The 16,505-nt window shown below is 42.5% G+C and overlaps 1 protein-coding gene across 1 annotated transcript in view; it reads right to left on the reverse strand.

The window, feature by feature from the left end:
- Window positions 1-16,505, reverse strand: part of LOC105278587 (MOXD1 homolog 2) — a 192,013-nt gene that overhangs the window by 153,457 nt on the left and 22,051 nt on the right. The gene's annotated exons all lie outside the window — the stretch shown is intronic.

Below are 16,505 nucleotides of genomic sequence, written 5' to 3' on the forward strand. Positions count from 1 at the left end.
TTTGCTATACTAAATGTTAATTTAGAAATATACTTTTCTTCTATGTATTATGTTATTTTATTAATTTTCATGAAGAAATGAAATTTTTGAATACTGATAATCGAAAGGAAATGCATATTCTCCAAAGTTCACAACACTTCATTTTTCTTTCTTGAAAAGCATTACGTTCAAACATTCCTCTCGCCTATGTCATGAGTAATCAGTAATTTAATCTCCATTATTGCTGAGATGTAATATGCGATATTAGGCACGTCGTTAAGAAGACCCGCCTTATTTTTTCTTCCGTAATTACTGGTACTTGTATCGGTCGAGAAATCGTAAAAACCGCTTTCTTCATTCTCCGATATCGACTTACTTTTACGACACGGTCTCGTTTATATGTCCATTTATGTCTCGTTTATGTGTCCATTCTCCTAAAAACTGACAGCAACAGAGAGTAGATTTGAAACGGATACAGTAAATTATGCAGTAAAATTCTTTTCACGGATAGATAATTAGATAATTGAGTATTCTTATCATATTTCCGTCGTTTAAACTGTCGATTAAATTTCCAATTATCGAATGCCGTTAACGTTATGTATAAAATAAATCCTTTCAAAATTAGCAACATAACAACAAAATTATGCCTGCGTTCCTTTACCTAACCATGTATGGGTTTACTAAGAAATAGACATAGGCTCTCATAATTGCGTATCGGCACGCTTATGCGTTCATTTATCGCGGGTTTATAATATACAATTTGCGAAAAATCGCGAAACTATCCTGTGAGAAAGCGTCCGTGTGAAAGCAAGGCCCCAGCAATTTTTACGCGCGGCCAGACCTTGTGGGGTTAATCGGTCAAGCTCGCGCACGCTCTCCGCTCTCCGCGTTCTCCGCTTTGGATCTCGCGTGCTCCCCTCGCGCGCGCGCACCTATTAATGCCGAGCATTAGCATATATTGACCGCGAACGTAGGTCGTCGAGCGTGTCCACCGAGCGCAGTCTGTAATTACGAGTTACGCTCGGCGACGGTTAACGAACCAACAGCAGAGCCGTCCTTGTTCTCAAGCGTGTGCGCGCGCGCGTGGTTACAAAGTGTAAGCACTAGCTGTCCCTTTATCCCTCCCTTTCCCGGGCTACTCGTCGCTAACCGAGTCAAATTAAAATTTCACCTGGTTCCAAGTGAAGTCAGCGTGAGATTAATCCTAGCGTAAAAGCCTCGTCAACCATTCGCACTCGCGGCTCCTCGTTAAAACTCTTTAATTCTCAATCGACTATGCCGAGACCATCAATGCCGCGGAAAACAATCAGCCACAATTCTCTAATTGGCCCGTAATACATGAAGCCCGAATGGAGCGCGAAGCGTCGAGCAGAACTTTGCGAGAGCTTCCTGTTCAGCTCGAGCGGAACTACGTGGTCGGCCGAGATCCGCGTAAACGCGAACATACGTAAAGAGGGATCTTTTACGGTGGTTTGACGCTTCCCAGAACCTAATCCACGTCGGTGCAGCCTGGACAGGCGAGTTTTTCCACTGCCGGACTCTGCCTGCGTCCAGGAACGGCCGTGCTCTGCGATAGTTTGTTACGGTGCTGGAGGGTTTAAGGGTTTAAGGGGATTTCGCTTGCAAGGCCGGGATGCCGCGCAAAAGACTTGTTAAATTCGCACCGTCTGTCACGCTACCGCGGATATCAACCAAGTTTCAGACGCGAAACACACCTCACTTAAAATAATAGCGATTGAAGATCGCACGTCGAACGCGATGCACGTTAATTATGAGAAACGATACTCCAACGTGACACGCGAGGCGGTTAAAGTCTTCGAATTACAGATTTCGCATTGCCGACATTTTACGCTATTTTTGCGTGTAATAACGCGCGCTCAGTGCAGACGACGATCAGTTTCATCCGGTATTTCATCTCGACTCGGCGGAAAGGAAAACGGCACCTCTTGCACAGGCACTGCAAAACGAACGAAAACGAAATAAATCGTTTTGCGCGAGAAAACGAACGAGATATCGTTTTTCTTTTTTTATCTCGTTTTCAACTGCGCCGCGCCGCGCCGAGAGTACCGTGAACCACAGAGAGCGGGGAAATGATCATCGAAACTGGGTTACGAGGCACGTGAGATTGATCTTTCCACACGTGTGCGCGCGCGTGCTCTTCCAATCCTCGTGAATTTAATTAAGGCGCAAAATGTCGCTCGAGGTTAATGAACTACCGTCGAGAGTATAATGAGTCTACCTGCATAACGAGAGAGGAAGAGAGGCGGTATCAAGACCACTTTCCGCGCTATCCCCGGGTTTCAGGCACCCTTCAGCGACTTTCGAAGTGGTCGCATGAGAGATCTTCCAACATCGTCGTCATCGAACTCCCGGCGACCGTCTCCTCCCCGCTTGTCGTCGACTCGAGTAATCCGGCCGTCGCCATCGCCGCCCCGTCGTCGTTGTCGTTCCCTCCTCGGCGAGCTGCATTATTTTCACGTGCTCGACAAGCAGCGGGGTTGTTAAATGCTGACACGCGATCGCATATAATTAGTTAACGACGCGGCCGATTACCGCGGGGGAGGGTCGAAACGAGATAAAAAAAGAGAAAAAACCGTTCGATCATATCAAATGTAGCCCCTGACGTGGCTCCGTCGCGACAATTTCGTGAGCGATAATCTTAATTATGTATCTCTGAACCTTGCTCACTGTAATATCTCAAATTATCGCGCTTTTGTCTACCCAAGATAACGAGACGTCTATTTAAATGAAAAATGGTGAACGTATTTAAACTATTTTATGTATTTCTGCGAGATCTCACAAATTACTAAATAAAAATGACACAAGAGAAAATATATTTTTACCGATTGATTGCTTAATGTTAAAGAAACTTTGCGCTTGCAAAGATTGTTTTCTTCTTTACTGCCGAAAACGAAATTTCCCACGAGTGTTCAGGAATTACCAGCCTCGTGCTGTGAACGGACGGCGAGTCACGGAAACTTGGCGGCGTCGTGCAACGCGAAACTTGGAAAATTTCATGTAGATGCTCAAGAAGCGAGGAAACGTCGCTCGGCGACGAGACGCGCGGTCGGCGGATGGGAAAACCGCGTTTGTCGCTGAAAATGGGCCGGTTACGTCGTGAAACTTACGTCGACGCCGCAAAGTTCAATTTTTTAAGGCGCAAACTGAGAGAAGGTGCTTTCTCCGCGCGAGAGACGTGATGGATTTCAGCCAGCTTCCTCGACAACGACCACGACGACGAAAACGACGAAAACGACGACGATGACAACGACGACGAACGACGATGAGACGTCTCGGCTACATGCAAATGCGTCATTATAAATTCCACCTATGCTCTCCCCTTCCCCCTCGACAACGTCGCTCGGTAATTCTACACCGCAGCTCGATAGAGTCTTCCGCGACTTCGAGAGTAATTACCAGTGATGCGCCTAAACACCGCCCACGCTATCTCGCCCACACTACCTCGATGGGTATTCCGTGTGCGAGGCGTCGATGAAGAAAATCGCGAGAAGGATATAAGCCGTGCTCGAGGGATGCGCGTCCTACGTGCCTGCGCAGCCCCGCGTCTCGAGCACATCCCGTTTAAGCACGACCGAGCGAAATTTTCATGTTTGATGTAAAAGCAACGCCGCGTTCATTGACGCTATTTAATCAAATAATAAAGCTACAATGTCTATTTGAATAAATTGAGCAACTGTTAAACGATGTCAATATTGTCGGGCCAGGGACAAACGCGAATCAACAGCATGCGGTGCGCGCGGTTAATGAGATGTTAAGAGTCATTCTTCGTTTGCAAACATTTCACGGGATGATTACTTGCAAATGCCGCAGTCGCACGTCACGCGTTTTCGCTTTTGCATTTTTCGAATGCGTTAGTGACAGCTACAAACGCCGATGATTTCACGGCGAGGGAAAACGGTTTATTCGCCGAAGCACTTATTCACTGGATTAAAATCTCTCCTCTTGTATCGAAAAATTGCAACAGCGGAAATATAAGGTCTTTATACTGAAATTTACCTCGTCATTTTCCTGTTTTTGTGTATTTTTACGCTGAAATAAGCATGCTGTTAAAAAGAATCGGGGGACGCCGCAACCCTCCGTTCCACCTCGGCAATATATTCTTCCACCCGTGGTTTTCCTTCGATCCTTGGGTCCGAATAATCGACGCATCGGATGCTTGTACCTATCGACCGCATCTACAGATACGCGTGTGCGTGCCGATGCATCCATCTACAGACAGCGGCCGCCTACGCGCGCGGTATATTCGCGTCATCTGCGTGCGTTTCGTATGTGCGCACGTATGCACGCACATATGTACGAGCACGTCGCTCTTCTCTCTTTACCTTTCTCTCTCTCTCTCTCTTTCTCTCTCTGTCTCGCGGCAGGGTAGAAATTTTACGCCCGTCGGTGCGAGCCCGGCTCGCACGAGAGAGAGAATTATTGTACAACACACGATTTATCGCTTATTATAAATACGCCCACGCAGCGAGTCGGCAATTTTTAAGCATGCGATGCACGCGCGACATGAGGAACGAGTGACGATGCGAAATTTCGATAACGCACAACTGCACGCTGGTAATTTAAAAGACGCATTTCGAATTTGTGCTCGACGCGGTCGAGTTTCGAAAACAATATCGAGAGATCCCGATAGCACTCGATTCTACGCGTATTGGTGATTAGAATGTCTCGAGATAATTTTTGATCAAGAAAGAAGTATCCTATTTTATTTTCTGCTGCTTTTGTGCTTATTGTTATCCCATTTCGCGATTTATATTCGGTCAATTGGCAATTTATATTCTGTGCGAAAGTTTAGTCACGCTTCTATCGACCCGTTGCCGGTTAATTATATTTTCTTTCTATATATTCCAGCTGCGGCAGTAGCCGAGAAAGTGACAAAGGATCGCTAATTAAAGTTAATAAATCCATCAACCTTAATCTATAATAAACGCGCCACGAAAATCATAAAGAGATACCACGAGCGAGATACTCTCGGCGAAAATTTCGCCTCGATACACACATCCGCCCCAATTTCACATTATATTTTCATACATTCAATGTACAGTTCTAATATAAAAAAATGTTGAACCAGCTGTATTAGCGTTAAATGCAGCGAGAGTGCGAATCAATACTGCCCGTGCATTGTGCAGAATGCCGTGCGTTCTACGCGGACACAAAGTAAATAACGGCTGAAACAATCTTGTTTCACGGAGTGCCACCACAAACGAGAAAGCGTTCGTCGTATCGTGGAAATCGAGCGGTTGACTTTTAAGGGAAAATTTATTCTCTCGGACGAGGTACCTCCCTTGCGGGTGGATTAATATTGCAAGAGACATCCTGGGAGTCATCCCCGCATCGGCGACCCTATTACACTAATGTCGTGTACATTTGCACCCTAATGTAGTACCAGCTATTTCTCTCGTCGAGCCCGCGGGCAATCTCTTGCGAGATTCCAGATTAAAACGCATATTTCGCCCGATCGACCGACGACGTGTTCGCACTTAACCCTCCAAGTGCATTTAACATCGGGTCGTGCATGTAACATGGAAACAGATCAGTATTTTTATCCGGCTAGTAACTCGTCATATCTAAATACCTTTGATATTATCACTTATGAATATGTACATTTTGCTTATTTCGAATCGCTGGTATTTCTATTTTTAATTTAATGCTACATTGTATCATATTAAGTCTGCACAGAATCTAATAAAATATGATAATAAAGTATGACAATCACGAATTATATTTTGCTTCCAGTAGAGAAGAGACTAAATCTGATTAGGTCAGTTTAAGCTTCCTGACCAGGTTAGTTGTAAGCTTAAAACTGACAAGCAACAAGATAGAAATAGTAAGTTGTAATATTTGATGGCGAAAAAAATTCGCCGTTGAATAAATGAAAGGTTGCACTCAGCGACTGCGAATCCACATCAAATGCAGGCAAGTGACACGAATCTCGTTTACGAACATTTTGAAGTTAAAAGAGTAGAGAAAATCGAATAAATTTCTCTGGACCTCTGGTTCAGGTTCGTTTTGAACGAACGAAATTACGGACGAATTCTATTGGACAACGAAAATAAAATGAGAACGAGACAAGGGCGCAACGACGCAAGGTTTGTTCTCAGGATACGCACGTCGAAGGGGTTAACACCAGGCCCGGTTCACCGCGGTGAACGAAACGGCCCATTTGCGCCGCTCACCGAAAGGCGCGCGCACGCTCACCGGGCCGGGCGTAATTTCGCGGGTGACCCCTGAACCCTCCGGCCAACCCTTTTACGATTATGCTTTACGAGCCAACCGCACCACCACAAGCTGCAAACGGCCCTTCCGGCGTGGAAGCGCGGTGGCAACAGCAGGCGCGTAAACGCTGCGTCCGCGGAATGAATAATACCGCATGGCCGTTTCTTCAAGGGACCATCGTGGAAATGTCGCACACTAACGAGCCGTACGACGTAACGTCAAACAGGGAACGAAGCTCGGTCGCCGAAATAATGCGCAAGTCCTCCCTAGTATCACTCCCTGGGGTTGTGCTGTAATGTTTCGCGGTAGAGGTACGCGAGATCGATGAGTTAAGGCGCCGACCCGGCTATCTAACGGAGCGGAACGAAATTATTGCGGTTTTTTCTATTAATCCCATCGCGGTGCAGTTTCCTCTCTTCGTCGACCGGGCCACCACCGACCATCTCGAGATCCTCACCCCGCTATTAAGCGTCCGTGGTGTTTATCGATCTGATGTGAATCCGCAGTACGCCGTATATATCTCGTGGTGCATCTAGCATTAAATCTAGCGTGCTCGATTCTCGCCTAACGTTGACGCCGTGTATTTTTAACACGCGTCTCACGGCAAGAAATCTGGTTTTCAAATACTTTTAGATAATACTGCACAAATTAGATAATACTAACTACTTGATGAGCTAAGAGCTCCTCATATGTAAGAATGATAAAAAAGAAGAGATAAATAATTAATCTTCTTTTATTTATTCTGACGTACATTAAGCGCTATTTAATTGCCCCGTTAGCAGAGGAGCTTGAAACAAGATAAAATGAGACAAAAATGGAAGTTAACAAGATGAATCTAATGAAGAAGAAATTAGAAGCGTTTTATTCTGGAGATTTTACGGCGAGAAAATATCCGACCGCAATCTCTGCCGCGCGCGATCGCTTCGTGCCTGCGGAGCGTAAGAAGTCGAATTAAGGTGATATTAACGTCGAATGTCGTTAGTCGCGTGAGAAATAGCGGCAGGTATAATTACCTCCGTCTCTGCGTGTCTAGTCCTTTCTTATCCGCACGGAGCATCTTGCCTGTTACTTGCGGAGAGCGCGCCACGATGTACGCGATACCAGCCACGAATAGCCCAGGAGCAAACTCGACGATTACGTGTTACGACCGATCTATAACCATCCCCAATGAACACCTCCAATCGTGTTCAACAATCATTTCGTCGCAAATCCTCGCACCAATTAAACTTCTTTGCTGCACACTGAGAAAAAAATGTAATTGATCCAACGAAATGTCTTGTCACGGGGTGCCAACAAAATATATACTTATTTCGACAAGTTATATATTGAAACAAATATGTAGTTCTTGGATTACACACATGAGAATTATAATCCAACAATTATATATTTGATTCAACATATAACTTGTTGAAATAAGTATATATTTTGTTGGCACCCCGTGACAAGACATTTCGTTGGATCAATTACATTTTTTTCTCAGTGTGTTAATAAATAGTCCTTAACGAAAATTCGATATTACAAAATTAGAAATAGGAGTATCGATTCTATCGATTTTCTAAGTATAATGCTCTGCAGTCGGGTGTGCTAATTGCTTGTTGATCAAACAGAAAACTCGTACGGGGTCAAATAACTTCTGCGAGAACGGCAAAAGCCGTTCCCCAGCCAATTAACATGTCCGACCAGCTTCTCGTACGACAAATATAATATTAGCGTAGTGCGGTTTCTATATGCCGATCGATCAGGTGAAAGACTAGCGTAATAAATAGCGTCGAATTTTTCGAACCGTTCTTAGCTGTTTGCGCCGAGTTTATCAGTCGCCACGACGCGCGTAGTGGATGAAGAGTGCGCACGATGCCATCATCGGCTTGCGGTTGAAACGGATCAGCCCGACAGCTTCGATCCGCCGTCACCTCGAGGGAGTTAAAAACGTTCCATAAATCACGTAACGATGGGAAATGCCGTTTGCCATCCGCAGCGTAGCCCCCCGAACGTGTCAGCCTGGATAGCGCCGAGATATCCACGTGCCGCTAACGGAGTTGGGATATCAAAAGAGAATGTCAGTGATAGGCACGATGGTAGGTGGACACGTTAGCGTTCTCCAGTTGGAGCCCTCCGGGGAATGATCGAAGAGCGCCGCAAAAATTCCAGTTAATAAAATAGCGGTATGATAAATATTTATCGTTTTATCTCCAGGTTCCTGTCCCGGTTCCGTACTAATGCCGCAATTAAAATTCGTCACTGTCACGAGACGGACGAAGGTACACGTCCGACAGTTTTGAAAAAAAAGAAGAACGTATGCGTGCGACTCAACATTTATCTCTATATAACGGCGAAATAAATTACATTTTATGGGCGCATAAATCCCGCGGGCGCAAAATTTTTTCCGACTTATCCGCGGCAAGATAAAGTCGCGCGCGTCCGTCAGTACGGCGTCGCACGTGACGCGAGGTTAATGTCTGTCAGCGTGAATTGTCCGACTTTGAAGCGCGATCTCATAAGGGCGGCCCTTAACGAAGCTAATACGTCGCTGTAACGTGACGCGCAAAACGCATGATATAGGGCCTATCTGCCGCGTCGGGATATGGACGTTCGTAACAAAGCGCCGGTAAATCTTGACCGGGTGTCGTAAACCACCAGGCCATCGCCTAAATCTGCGCGAGAATAACGCGCGTCGAACGAGGCGCGTTAGACGCGTAAAGATGAGTTACAGCGCGAGCAAACGAGTAAGCGTGTCCCGACCCGAGAACGGCAGTCAACGAGGGAACATGGGGGACCGGAAAGAAAATCACGACGTGACTCTGGCACACGTCGGGGGATGCAAAGGGGAGAGAATCAAGCGACCGTGGTGTTGTTGCCGTGTCGCTCCAGCAGCAGATATTACGCGATATTTCTATGCACGAGGCAAGTCGCGCCTCATCGGAAGTATTCGCATTTGCGACGCAAACGTGTAATCAGCGATCAGAATTTCCAGCCTTTTTCGAGCCCTCGGAAATTCAACGTGCCGAAACGTGCACTTCTCTCGACAGAATTTCACACGAAAAGAGATTTTTGTTAAGTTGAAATCATTGCGAACATCGAGGAAACGCAATGAGCGAAATTTAGCGCGAGATAATCTGCAAAGTTCACGTGCGACCATTAAAGCCGACGGGAGTTTCAGCACGATCTCGATTTTGCGGCGAACAAACGCACGCGCGGTGTATCGGGGTGAATTTCCCTCGTCAAGTCGCCAGGATTTCGTGGAAATTACCGCGTAACATAAATCCTGACCCGGCAACCAGGGAACCGGGCTACCGGCATCCTTGCTGCTCTTAATTACGCCTTTTTTTTCTGCTGGCTGCACCATTACGTCCGGCCATTAAGTCCGTCAAGTTAAGTAGAGACGTGATACTCTGACCCGTCCTTGCCGTAATATACGCATAATATATATATATATATATATATATACACGTGCGCGCTCCTTCGTTATTCTCGTTCTTTTTCTCTCCACTTTACTTTCTTTCGCTTCCGCTCCACAATGCCCCTCGAAAATACTACGGAAGATATCTAAAATCGAGGTTCTTTTTCGCCCTCCACAAAGAGTTTTCCTTCTACTCTCAATGGCTAGCACATTTCCTCCAAAAATAATTTTCTATCGTTAACCTTTTATAAATCATTAAACCCACATTCGCGATACAATTTCATGTTACGTGACTCTGCAAGTAATTTATAGGATCGTAAACGTATGTATTTCAATTTTTGGTAGAGGTGAGCTTCTGAGATTCGGCGAATAAGGAAAAATAATTTTCATTCAAAAATAGATTTTAGGATTTTATAAAGACAAAATACATATATTTATAATATATATAAAGAAAATTTATAGCATTCTCTCTATTTATCTATAACGTAAATAATTTTGTAACTCAGACAATAATGCTTCAAAATTAAAAAAATACTCTCTTAAAATCATACACATTAGCTCAAACAGATGCAGTTATCAATGTGTATATCGTATTCTTCAGCTCTTTATATGCGTGAGTGCACTTTGAAACTGTCCGTATCACTGATTTATGAACGCTCGGATATTCACATTGCTGACTGTAAAACAGTACATTATTTTCGAGCTCGTTATGCACTCATTTGCTGCAAGCCATCCGGGCGAATCGGTGGATGAATTTCACCTGGCGCTTCTCGTATCGTCCATTTGCTCCGTTGTTACAACAACGTCGCTCGCAATGCCGGTCGGTCGGCACCCCCAGTTTTCATTTCTTACTCGAGTTGCTAATGTTATTACACTTCCATTTGTTGGCCATTCTAAAGGGACTCGCATTGCAGCACGAGTAACTTGATATTTCCCCCTTTTCCTCGCCCCCGCTTATCATTTGCTCTACGTTTCGCCAAGCACATTCACGCAGCCAGCTTCTACCTTCCGGCTCTCTCGTACACACGGGCGTATGTACATTAATGAGACACAATGTGCACGACGAAAAACGAGGGTTAATTGCTCTAGAACGACGGTTAATTCGCGCGTCATTTGTCAACGCTTGCGCTTCATCTCGTTGGACAAGAAGTTTATTTAAATCGATCATGCGAAAATATTGCATTTATTTTTTACTACACAAACAATTATCATTCTTTCGATTTCAATTTGTTGCTATAATATTGTTGCCGATGCTTTTCTCGTAATTATAACTATGTCATAAAACTAGAAGAATGATTATAAACTTTTTTCATGATCTTAAAAGAAATTGCTAATCTTGCTTGGAAACTCGTAGTTAAACTGTTCATAAACATAACATAAAAGCTAAGTGCTTTCTGCAATCAGTAATTTTCTTTGCGTATTGTCGTTACCATAAAAGTAGAAATTTTAACGTCAAAACGAAGCTTTTGGGACTCGTTCTCACACTGCTGCTGCAGAGTTAAAAAGCTCCTGTGCCAGAGTTAATCATCATGGACCGTGGTCACCGAGTGGCATTACTGAAACATCCACTCCAGGCAAGCGTGCGAGACGCACAATTTAAATTTGAATAACCGCGACGAGGCTGCGATAAAGTACAATTAAGTTCGTCGCGTAGCGACGGATGGCCCACCGAAGTGATGGAGAAACAGAGGAAGAGGAACGAGTTTCCTCAAGCGAAGAATACGAGGGGGAAAAGGGTGGAATAAAGAGTACGGTGGCAGCAGATAAAAAAACGATGTTCGCTCGTACATAGGGTGTCTCTGATTAACCGCGTTTTTTCTCAACGAGTATCAGTGATTGAAAAGAGAAACTTAACAAAATTTCATAGCCAGTGAATAAAAGAAATAACTAAATTACTGTAGTTTTCATAGATCGAATAAAAATTTAAATAAAAACATATTTGGAGAGGAACAAAATATTGAAATGTGTTCTTTGTGTAAAAGTATACAGTATAGAATGAACTTCATATAGTTAATATCTCTACAATAAATATTTATAACATAACAAAACTTTTCGAACTTTCCTATTAAAATATTAAATTAAAATATTTGAATTCAGTTAAAATATTGTCATTGCACTTTTTAAAAATCAAGCGATCAAACATTAAGCCGTATTATTCAATGCATCTCTACAACAATATTTTTAAAGTACACGACGAATGGCGGTCGATTCGACTGTACTACGCACATTTACATTCTCGGATGGAGTAAAATAGGACATCATCAGCGATTAACCTGCAATTCAAAAGCCATTGCTCTAATTTTCCGAATTCAGCACTCCTTGATAGAGAATCCATCGCTTAAAAACAAGAGCGATTAATCAAGGGCACCCTATATGCGAGGTACCGCAGCTGCGGCAACTCTTTTGACTAATGGCTCGCAGAAAATTCGTTTACTTCCGAGTCTCGTCTTCGTTGACCGACTTGAACGCTCCGCAAATACATACAATGAAAATTTATATGAAATTCTACTTAGTTATTGCGGGCGACCTTCTATTATACATTGGACGTTGGAAATGCACGAATGCATGTTCCTATTAAAAGTTGTGGATTTTCCGTTCGAGACATCGCAATAATTAAATCCCGAAGGAGCTTGAAATCCATTTTTAATGTACATGTAACACGATATTTTTCTTAATCGCAACTAGATTTCGTATAGTTATAATTGGCGCAGAGACGGGTTTAGAATTCGCGGAGCAAAGTGCACAAATAAAAATAAAAATGCGTCAGAAAATAGTATTAATAACAAAGTTGACACGAATGAATACTAGATGGGAAACCGTCGGAAGAGAGAAGGACAAGTGTGAATGCGTTTAAAGTCATTAGCGTGTTTTAAATTCGACAGGAAGCGGATTTATGAAATAAGCCGTTCACAAAGAAGAAGATGTTTGCAAAGGCAAATGCCCGAAAGGTAAACGGAAAGTAAGATTCTTCCTTCTCTTAGCCTCGCGGCGGTATCTCAATAAACGTCGTCCAACAGCGCTATTGCTCTCTCGTTGCACCTAAGCGCATCGTTGTCTTTTCCACTCGGGAAATTTCCGTACTGGGAGCTGGCGGAATAATCAGTGCATCCGTAAGAACATAAAGAGATCTTCCAAACAAGCCTGTTCCACGCATACAGATACGATTATAATCGCAAACGGCGGTGAGAAAGTCATTCACTCTCTTTTCAGATATCTCTTATAAGCAATCATAGGTGATAAAAATTTTAATGTTTTTTTTTTAATTTAGAGGTTTTAATTATGTGAAAAGTCTCATGTCAGACGAAAAAACATGAAAAATCGATAGAAATAAAGTAAAATGTTTTCTTCAATAATGATGGTTAGCAATTTGATATTTTAATCTACTATATATAAAATGTATAATTAATAATATATACAAATATTACTTGCGGTACTTTTATTTTTATTACTCAAACATGCTTCAGATGCATGCAATGACAATTTAATTTATCGCAGAATTACGTTGTTATTCCCATTTAGTGATCACTCAATGAGAACAGTGAGAATAAACAAAATCACCAAGCATTACTTAGTAACTGATGTATTTACTCTTATAATATAAAACATAATATAAAATTATTAATATTTTTTGTTTAAAGATAAACCGCAATATATCATTAAAACAATGAAACAACAAGAACTTTAAATAACGTTTCCGAGGGAGTAAAATAAAAAAGAGAAAAAGTGCAGTATTCGTCCGCCCGGCGCTTTGTCGGACCGGCGAAATATTCGCCACATGGTAATTTTCTAAGGCGCGTCCTCGTCGAATAATTATTACTCCAAGGCGGGATCGCGAAGATGATCGGTGGGCAGATTGTGGCTGTACGATTACGGAACGAACAATGTGATGTCGCGGCGACCGGCGCCGTCGCGAATTTGCATAAAATCTTTTCCGTCTTATACACTCCGATCGACAACGGCCGACATTATGGGACCAGGTCGGCCGGCCTCCGCCATGGGAAATTGCACGCACCGAGCGAGCCATTCAAGCGTATTAATAGCGTGACACAACCATCAATTCACCGTGCTCCATTCTTCTACCCTTTGCCCGCACACCATCGAGTTGACCGACGTTAATATTGGCGTTCACTCTTTGTCCAGCGTACTGTAATCCGCCGGTACGTGATCTTTGCACTTGGTCAGACAGTCCCGATACGACAATTGAATCAGGTCTGCGAGAAATTTGAAGATAATAACGATGTGGTTTGCTGTGCGCCTTATAAAAACATGCGACGCGATGCGGCGCACAGCAGCACAGTGCGACTACCAACTTCGAGATACTATGCATTACGTGGGAAGAGGACATTTTTGTAATGAAAAATTAAATTTTTCTCTAAATCTAAAAGACGATAGCAGTTTTTATATTCTAGTATTTGATAATTTGAATAGCGATTTAAGTGTGATTGTTGAGAATAATCCATCATTGTTATAAATTAACATAGAGTTAAAAAGAAAAATTAAAGAACGAGTTAGAGAAGCAACTAAGAATGTTGGGATCTTCCTCTCCTCCATTTATCCGGAACAATAGATATTATGAGTAATTACGAGCAAACTGTAATTATAGTGCTAAGAATATATGTATAATTAACAAAGGAAATTCTAACGGAACTGGAACAATGAAATTAATTGTTCTAGAATTGAAAATGTATCGGATAAAGGTCAGAGGAATCCTCTCTCGCTCTCTTTTCCTCTTTTTCTCTGTTTCTCTTTTCCTCTGGTAATTTAAAGAAAGATAATATAATTAGAGATAACGAGCAATCAACCTTAACGCTCATTACATCAGAATTCTTTGCGCAATCAGCTGATTGGAGTTAATCATCAATCATTTTCAATAATCGACAATTTGATCACCGTTGAATCGTTTCTCATTTAACAATTTAATAATTAGTGCAAGCGCTTAGAAATAACAAAATCAATAATATATTTTTAAAACTGAAGTATTCAAGAAGTATTTTCGAGGAATAAGAGCAGAAGTAAAAATTCTTACATATATATATGTGTATATATATATATATATATACAGATACGATATATGTATTTAAAATATTGATTGAAGTATAGAAGAAATTGTATATGCACGACGAGAGTTTATGTAGCAGAAAGAGTACATTGAAAATAAAAATTACGAAAGGTAATTATACGCTTAAATTGCTGACAAAGGTTCGTAAAATAATTTCGAGATTAATTGAAATATAACGTAACCAAGTTATTTGAAAAAAAACAGCTAAAACAAATATGTGTTACGAGAACTTCCTACGCGGGGCATTTCTCCATATTAACTTTGATAAACAATAACTAAAAATAAACGTACGCTCGCAACAAATAATTCATTTCATCGTACATGTATGCTGCTTACTTGGAAATATAAATACTAGTATAAATATTTCTCTAAAAATATAATCAAAAGTAATTATACGTTCCCTCCGTACATATGTGCGGAATCAAATATGAAAAAGAAGAATTTGAACATCTCGCATTTCTCCAGAATATCTTTTTCATCAACATCATGTCCATTGTGTTATAAATGTCGCGATAAAACGCGTGAGATGATTGTAAACCCCGAATTACGCGACATGGACACCTGAAGATATGCGCGTCGTGCGGAGGGAGGGAACTAGCCACGTGAGGACATAATAGCATTCAGGAAGGTAGCGTTTACGCCACAATCCGGGGCACGTAAGTGTTACATACAGGGTGATTAAAATTAATATCGAGCACGGTGGGCGGCAACTACGAGGCTATTAGAGTTGCAAATCTTACAATTACGTCTTGTATCACGCCTGAGGAGAGCAAAGGGAGAGCAAGAGAGTCAGAGAGAGAGAGAGAGAAAGGGATCGCGGACCTTTCACGGCGAACGTATTCCCGCGTTGGCGGCATTTCGAAAGCGCGCAAAATCGTTGTTGCTTTCACACACGTCGAGAGCGAACGAGCAACGACGACGGCGGCGACGGCGACGCCGTTATTTGTCCACGCGACCACTCAATTTACGTGAGTGCTTCGGGCAATATATTCCGATACATACTCCACGTAATCGACGATCCGCACGGCAATGTACGCGACATATGCAATGGCGAATATGGACAAGTCGTTCGGCCGAAACGTGTATCGACCGACGGATAAGTGGAGTGACAGGAATCGTTTCTCTTTTTCTTTTCCCGCCTTAAAATATCGGCTTATAATTATTGATATGCATATTCTTCGAATAAATTCTTTGGATAAAAAAGTATGACTAAAGCAGTTTTTGGAGTTTACGGAATGTGCACTGTGCAATCCGATAATACGCACTGAATTTCCAAAACCATTTTCTTCAAAAAGATTAAAATATTCTTATAGAAAAACTTTATGGATTCCATATTGAAAATCAGAGTTTTGATGAAATAAATTACGGTTCAAAAATAAAAATAAAAATTCACGAATGGCAATTTCAGTGACCAAAAACGTTAATGTTTTTAAATAATTTTTCAACTAAAATCAACTAAGAATCTCAATATTTTCACGTTAATCTTTTTATCTCCAGAGAAAAACACTATAAAAGGAAACTAACATATCGTGCACGTTTTCCGGCAAAAATGCAGAGTCGTTTATTCCTTGAACAGCGATTCGCAGACGCGTTTGCCCGTAAATATATGGAAAAAGAGAAGCGTGGCTGTATTAAGCCGCGCATCTCGCGATTACAGGGAAGAATGGATACGCTCGCGATCGAAAGCGCTCGCAGCGGGTAATAAACAGGCTAGCATGTAGCCGTAGGGTACTCTCACGCCAACGGAAGTCGGCGGGTGCGGAAAGCGTGCGCGGGACCGGATTCTCTCCCCCGTCGACGCAAGCTCGAATTTCCGCGTTCCGCCGCAAGGAACGA

The sequence above is a fragment of the Ooceraea biroi genome, chromosome 4 (genome assembly GCF_003672135.1).
Source record: "Ooceraea biroi isolate clonal line C1 chromosome 4, Obir_v5.4, whole genome shotgun sequence".
Classification (NCBI taxonomy): Eukaryota; Metazoa; Arthropoda; class Insecta; order Hymenoptera; family Formicidae; genus Ooceraea; species Ooceraea biroi.